Source organism: Nicotiana attenuata, unplaced genomic scaffold (assembly GCF_001879085.1).
Source record: "Nicotiana attenuata strain UT unplaced genomic scaffold, NIATTr2, whole genome shotgun sequence".
Lineage (NCBI taxonomy): Eukaryota > Viridiplantae > Streptophyta > Magnoliopsida > Solanales > Solanaceae > Nicotiana > Nicotiana attenuata.
Genome location: NW_017672475.1, coordinates 56,839 through 64,584, shown reverse-complemented (window position 1 = coordinate 64,584; position 7,746 = coordinate 56,839). Strand labels below are relative to the sequence as shown.

The 7,746-nt window shown below is 32.9% G+C and overlaps 1 long non-coding RNA gene across 2 annotated transcripts; it reads right to left on the bottom strand.

Moving 5' to 3' along the window:
* Positions 1-2,695: 2,695 nt before the first annotated feature.
* Positions 2,696-7,226, bottom strand: LOC109213352. Of its 2 annotated transcripts, XR_002066001.1 has the most exons (5): positions 6,976-7,221; positions 4,232-4,280; positions 4,083-4,151; positions 3,833-3,961; positions 2,696-2,993 (listed from the first exon to the last, which is right to left on the bottom strand). It is a non-coding gene; the product is annotated as an uncharacterized LOC109213352 (long non-coding RNA). The 2 variants fall into 2 exon arrangements; XR_002066000.1 differs by having other exon boundaries at positions 3,833-4,151; positions 6,976-7,226.
* Positions 7,227-7,746: the final 520 nt, after the last annotated feature.

Here is a 7,746-nt window from a genome sequence, read left to right as displayed (position 1 = left end):
TCCATATATAAGATTGTAATAGAAAAGTGAACTATTCAAGGTGTTAGTACTTCATTGCATCCAATATTTTATTTAATGGAAGGGAAGCCTTGGAGCAACAGTTAAGTTGTCTCAGTGTGACCGATAGATCATGGTTTCGAGTCATACAATTAGCCACTAAAACTTGCATTAGGGTAGGAAACCTACATTACACCCCTTGGGGTGCGATAGTATAAATTTTTGAAAAAAAATAAAAATAACTCAGCGAGTATATATTTGTCGAAAAGATATATTGGATTGGCCCCTGTAAATATGCATAATATCTTTATAAACTTACGCGTGACATTTATTCTAGTAACTAGTTAGGAGTAACCCGGGCTAAGCCCGGGCCCAATTGCCATAGCCAACGCTCGAAAGTTTTTTTTTTTTTGGAATTTTTACATTCTTATATCACAGGAAACCTTTTTACCCTACATGTTTAATGTTTGAGTAAATTACACTTAGTATACCAAATTATCAATCTTATACCATACTTAATTAAGGGTCTAATTAATGGGTTATTTTTACTCCTTAATTAAAGGTATCCATATCTAATTAATGGGCAGTGTTTACTCCTTAATTAAAGGTATCCATATATCTCACGTTTCTCTCTCCTTACTCCTCACCCCCTCACCCACGTTTTTACCCATACCCCACATTCTTTCTTGTTCTTCGTCCACGATTGCAAGATCAATCAACGAAAGATGCCCTTGAGATGCATTAGCCAGCGAGATCTCATTATATTTGAATGTCGTGCCAATTTTCTCTGCAACAATTGTGGCATGAATTTTCTGAAAGTCTACATGAAATCAAAAGTTGCAACAAACATTTTAATATGCCACGAACTAGCAAAACAATGAAAACAGATACACTTTAGTAGTTTTTTTTTTTTGGGTACCAAACAAAATTCCCTCTTCTGAAAAAGTCAAAAATGAGAAATTTATTGGTAAAGAGACTAATATGAAAAGCTGCCGACAACTTCTCCAAACGACTTAAAAAAAATAATTGTTGAAGCCCTCGCCTAGATTTACTGTTTGTCGTGTATTTGTAGTGTAATTGCAGTGTAATTATAGTGTAATTGTAGTGTAATTGTAGATTTAGTGTAATGGATATGATCTGTTGAAGCCCTCACCTAGATTTACTGTTTGTAGCGTAATTGTAGTTAGTTTGTAGTTTATGTAGAACATTCCAAGATTAATTGTAGTCTAAAATGTAGATATGATGTAGACATGATTGTGAATGATGTGTTTCCTGTTTGCCCTGTAACTGTAGGTAAACTGTAGGTAAATTGTAGTTATTCTTATATTAGGTACTTAAACGGTAGGTAATTTGTACATTCACTGTAGGTAAACTGCATGTAAATTTGTTTGAATTGTAGAACTGGTTTTATACATAATTGTAGAGTTTTTGTAGTTAATAGTAGTTATAATGTAGGATTCATGTACCGCTTCACACCATCTATCACAGTATGGATATGATCTGTTGAAGCCCTCACCTAGAATTACATAACAAACAGCAATAAAAATATTTACAATCATAAAATAGTTTATCTACAACGTATCTACAATTATATCTACAAATTATCTACAATCTACAAATTAACTACAATTTGTCTACAAATTATATACAATTTACTATTTGATTTCACGATGTATTTGATTTTTACAATTTTTTCTGTAGTATCAATTGATACTTGTTCTGCAATTGTAGAAATCAGGATACTGTAGCTTGCATTCTCATCTACCACAATGGCATCAACTTCAAAATCTCTAAATCTGCCCTAATTATCCCAATCCCCATTAAATTGTAGCTTGATTGCGATTTTGGACATGATTTGTTGTTGATGTTGATGTTTTTTTTGGATTTCTAGATTGAAAGAAGAAAAGATGAAGAAGAGATATATCTGATCGATAATTTGATAGAAGCAACGACGAAAAACAGATTTTTTCAACTTTGAGTTGTTGAAACTCGAAAATTTTGAATTCTACAATTTGAATTCAGCTCGTCGAAACTCTTAGTAGTTGAATTTGTTCTTATTTTTAGGAGCTGTTCGTTCTTTTTTTTTCAGAATTTGAATTGTAGTTCTGGAGAAAAAAACGCATATGAGAAATCTCCTTTCCCTTTTTAAAAATTGAATTTAATGTAGAATCAATTATCACCAAGATTCTCTCCTTAATTTTAGCGCGTTTTTTTAGGAAATATTCTGCGCCTTTAATGCATAATAGTCGAATGGTACAAATTTGTACGTAAAATGTGGACTGGACAAGTAATATACAAAATATGCACATTTTTGGTAATAAACTTTCATATATGGTATAGGAAGAAAAAAATCCCTTTTTTTTTCGCCTTTAAAGTTATTTGGAGCAGTTAATTAAAAAAATTGCTTGGAATAGTTTAGAATTAACGTATCTATAGAATATCGAGGTGGAATGTGAGAGAGTTGAGCAAATGGTATTTTGATAATCAGAAGTCACTTCGTGTTTTAGAGCCTTTGATTGTTGTAATCGCAATGCTACTATTTGTATGATCAAAATAGATATACTCAATTTTTTGAAAATTGCTTTAGACAAAGCTCTAGATGACTAAATGTTCCACAATTATGTGCCACATATGTCATTCGAGATACAAAGTAGCTACTACACATTTCCATTAATTTATTTTGTCTGTCGCAAAACACTGAAGAATAAATAATGAGATATAGAAATTAATATCACTTTAGTAACAGTAAATCTAGTCCATCTAGTCCCATATAGAATGAACTAATATTTACTTTAGCAACAGTAAATCTAGTCCTTCCAAATATATACAAACCCACAAGAGACGTAATAGTTACCTAGAACGGTGTCTAGGGTACTAAAAAATATACACATCATAAAGTTTTGCTCAAAAGAACGTTAAGCCAACCCAGCCTCTGGGGCAGCCAAACCAGATCGATAGAAGCCATGTGATCCGATGATTTTGATCGCATTAAGTTTCTGCACGACGTTAATAAACATCAAAGTCCAATTGTCTTAACGAAGAAGTTCACACCATTTAAACATGTTGAATATTTTACTGTCTTAAGATTTGTTTTTACATTTAAGCTTTGGTTATTGTTGGAAGAACCTATATGAACAATAAAAGTGTTGTACCTACTGGATGAGCACATATTCTCAACACCTATATAGTAGAAGGGATTATCAAAGCAGCATCAAGTTACCCGAAGAGCATCTTTACAAACCAGAAAAAATTATTATCCAAAAAATACCAATTATAGAACATCATAGATAACAGAAAGAAGGCACTAAAGAGAAACTCAAACTATAAAATAGCAGTTACAAAAAGAAAATGATACACAAAAAGATTGATAATAGTGTCATTAAGGGGAACTAACTGACAATCTGCTTGACCCACATGGAAAAACTCAGGTTTCAACATAATCATACCATCTTCAGACACTATTAAGATCAGATAGAGCAGAAGGCAAATCAAGAGAAAACAAAAAGTTCCTCTCTCCCGTGCAACTTCATCCTAAATCAACTATTTATGCATAGCATTAGTGACCTATTTCTGATGGCTCTAAATGCAGTAATTTTCGAAAAATCTTTGTTTAGAGGTGAATATACCAAATAGAAAACGTGAATGGAGGATCCTAAACTGATGCACAAATCAGACCAACAAACCCAAATTGTACCACGCCTACAAATCAATGGTAGAGCGAATGAAAATAATAGACCACTGAAACCCGTATCAGAATAAAGCAATTATTTTGATCTTTTTATACGATAAGAATTTTTATTTATTTTTTTCAAATAATAAAATCGGCAATATTTACCTATCAATAATGTATCACATATTGTATTTATGCAACATATCTTCAACTGTAGTAGCTCAGGCTTGGAACTCAAGAAAATACCTTCAGAAGAATAATTATATGAAGCATGTTCGTACCTGCAGATGCAACCTGAACATCTATATTGAGCCAAATAACATTTGCAACGAAAGAACAAACTATATCGGGCTATGTTCAGTTAAAATTGACATCCAATCTTAAGTATAGATAGAAGAGAAGCCTATGAACATACTCTGCTTGCTAGAGAGCAGCAACAAAGCTTGAAGTGACATATTGAAAGCTAAAATGTGCAGCCATCTTCCTGTGATAGCCTCAAATGATTGTCCAAAATAGAATAAGATCTTGTTAAGTAAAGTCTTATAAAAGTAAACAAAAATTGACCTTAATTGAAACAACCATCTTCCTGTGATAGCCTCAAATGATTGTCCACCTAAATAGAATAAGATCTTCTTAAGTAAAGTCTTATAAAAGTAAACAAAAAATGAGCTTAATTCAAATAACCNCCCCCCCCCCCCCCCCCCAAAAAAAAAAAAAAAGGTTCAATATCTGAAGCATGTTGGCACCTGCGGATGCAATTGTAAGCATTTGAACATCTACATTAAGCCAAACACCATTTGTTTACAAGAAAGAACAAGCTATCTTTGACACTATATTGCAGTTAAATCCAAGTTTTTGTACAATCATTAGGTTAGTGACAGAGTTTCTAGATTCTATACACCACTCCTTTTTGTACTCTTGTTATAAACAATTCAGGAAAAGTGAATATGTTAGATAGATTAATTGTTATTGTAGTACTCAGTCATAATAAATTAGTGAAACTTATCTCCTACACCATTAACACTGTCATGCCACCAAATGCTCTAACATTAATATTCAGATAGCTATCAACCTAAAAATTAAATTTCTTAATTAAAGGAGTCCAAAAAAACAAATAGAATGTAATTAAAGAGAAACTCAAACTATAAAATAACAGCTACAGTAAACGCAATAACTAAAATATTGTATCTCAGTAAAAATTGCTTAGGCGTGATTATATATGGGGAACTAATTGGAAATCCACTTGACCCACATAGGAAAACTCGACTTTCAACATAATGAACCATCTTCACGCTATTAATATCAGATCGAGCACAAGGCAAATCCGAGAAAGAGAACTAAAAGTTCCTTTATCTCCCTTTCTAAGAAAAAGCATATACTAACAGGAAAGCTGCATCGCGATGAGAAGACTATCTATGACTAAGTAATCGAACATGCTCAGTCAGATGATTTTTTCTTTTTCTAAAGTAAGTTTCTATCAGCAGACTCATAGTTTACTGGCAGATGATGTTTCTTATTTCTTTGTTTCACCTTTCACCTGTACTTATTATCTGTACAAGACCTTTTAGATAGTGAGTTTGTATCTTTCTGCCAAAGGAAGCACATTCTTCCTTTGCTCATGCAAAACTGGTATATTGCTCACGAATAGCACATCACTTTAGAAACTTTGGTTCACATATAAGAGCTTTCTAACTTAGCTCGTACAGAAGGAAATATTAGCTAACGATAGCACATCATATGACAAACTTAAAAGATGTAGATAAAATTTGATAGTACAAGCAAGCATAAAGTACTAACGGGGGTCCAAATTCCAAAAGATAAAACAGAACTCTAGTTTAATTTTTCCCCACAAGAGAACGGAAAGGGAGCAGACGTCAAAATGACAGTCCAGGGTATGAGAATCAGGAGATTAAAACTATTACCACTTACATTATCAATCTATCCCCATACTACCCTCCGCAGACCCCACTTGTGGAATTACACTGAGTTTGTTGTTGTTGCTGTCCCAATTCATTAATAAAAGAAAAAGTAATTGCCCCAGGAGTTTTACGAAATTAACAAGTCTTATGATTTGATTTCTTTTTTCTTTCCCTTGTTCTTTAAAAGAAGATTTGTGGTTCAACAATTCAAAGATAATTATTCAATATGAATACCCAATTGATGTGTTCTACAACAGCCACATTAAATGCATCTTTCATTTGATTACCAGTGTCAACTCGACCTACTGCTCTAATAATAATGCATCTTTCCTCGCACTAATAGGATCATTAGAGTAATAAAAACATGGAAGAGTAATAAAAACAACAGTTTGAGTTGTTCTACGCAACAACTATTCCAAAAATTATAAGAGCTTTCACAGTTTTACCTAATTTTTACGCGACATCTATTCCAAAAATCAAGAAAATAAGAAAGCAAAACTCACCTTATAACTGTACAACCAATGCTAATAAATATGTGCAGGAAGAGAAGACTGAAAGAGACAGAAAATTGGAAGAGGAGTTGAGCAATTGTGAAAATTTGGAGGAAGAACAGCATAGACGCTGTGCAAATCTGGAGGAAGCAGAGAACAAATATACAGCAAAGAACTAATATAATAACATCAAACACAGTAACATAATTTGCAACATCGATTACTGGTTAGTAGTTCCTTTTTTACTTTAAAAATGCAAGTAAAGAACAAGCAATGCATTAACATTGACAATCACCTAAACTTATTTATAGCTTAAAGATCATGAACCTATAGTACAGTAACATTATTTTACGAAATTATATACTAAATACAGATATGTTCTCTTTCCTTAACCAATTATATTAGTAGAAAAGACTAAACTATTTCCAACCTTTTAATTAAATACCTGTAAGAGTAGTAAAATTTAAGAGATTATTACTGAATCTAATAAGTGGATAGCAGAAGTTAAATCACTTTGTAAAGTTGAAGACGGCAAATGAGTGAGTCCAGGAACTAATTCAATTTTGGAATTTTGGCAGATATAATCCTAGCGATACAAAGCGACTTTAGTTGAGAATTTAACATAACTACATTCTTAACTCTCGTAATTGCCTTGCCTACCTCACCCACTCGCTTTATCAATCCCTAATTGCAACGTGGAAACGGAAAAATTTGTGCTTGGGGGGCTAGATGTGTGTGCTTTAACAAGCAGTCATACTCTTAGAAACCTGTAGTTTATAATCACTTTCTTCAGTAATTAGGTAATTGTCCCAGTTTTTTCTGGAACAATGTACTCAATTCAAACAATTTCTACGCAACAGCTATTTCAAAAATCAAGAAATAAGAAATCAAAACTCACCATATAACTGTACAACCAACACGAATAAATTTTCCAGGAAAAGAGAAGATTGAGAGAGACGAAGGAAATTGGAAGAGGAGTTGAGCAGCTGTCACAACTTCGAGGAAGAACAGCGTAGAAACGCAAAGCTGGAGGAAGAACCAGTGTCTGGTCGTTTGAGCGGTGCAAAAGAACGTGTCAAAACTAAAGCAGGGTTAGCACGTGACTTAGGCCAAAAGGTTTACAATTTTTCCAAAATGCCCTTGAAAAGAATTGCAATTTGCCCAAAATGCCCTGACGACCCTAAGCTCCTCAAACTGTCCCTATTAATAAGAGGAAAAACTTGACTAAAGATGCTACCTAGCGATAGTATGACGACACTGTAAACAGCAATTTGAGTTCCTACAAAATGAGCTGTAATATCCCCATTCTCAAATCTCAATCACTATTTCTTTAAATATACATGCAATGTACGTAATGTATATCTAGTTGTATTTCAGTTATTTCTTAATGAATTTATTCTTATGTAGGTTCTTTTTAATTTGTAATATTTGAGAGAGGTTATTCTTCGGATAAACCCTAGTTATAGGGGCTTTCGCCTTTTTCAAACGGGTGAAAATCATTTATATCCCCCAAGTTTACTCTAAAAATCAAACTCATCCTCCAATTTTGAATAATTATCATTTTCATCCTTTCATCCTACGCAATGTCAATTTACCCTTTGACATTTTCAACTCCCAATATGTAATACCTTTTTTATATTATCTGGATATTTTTAATGCTGGTGTTTAT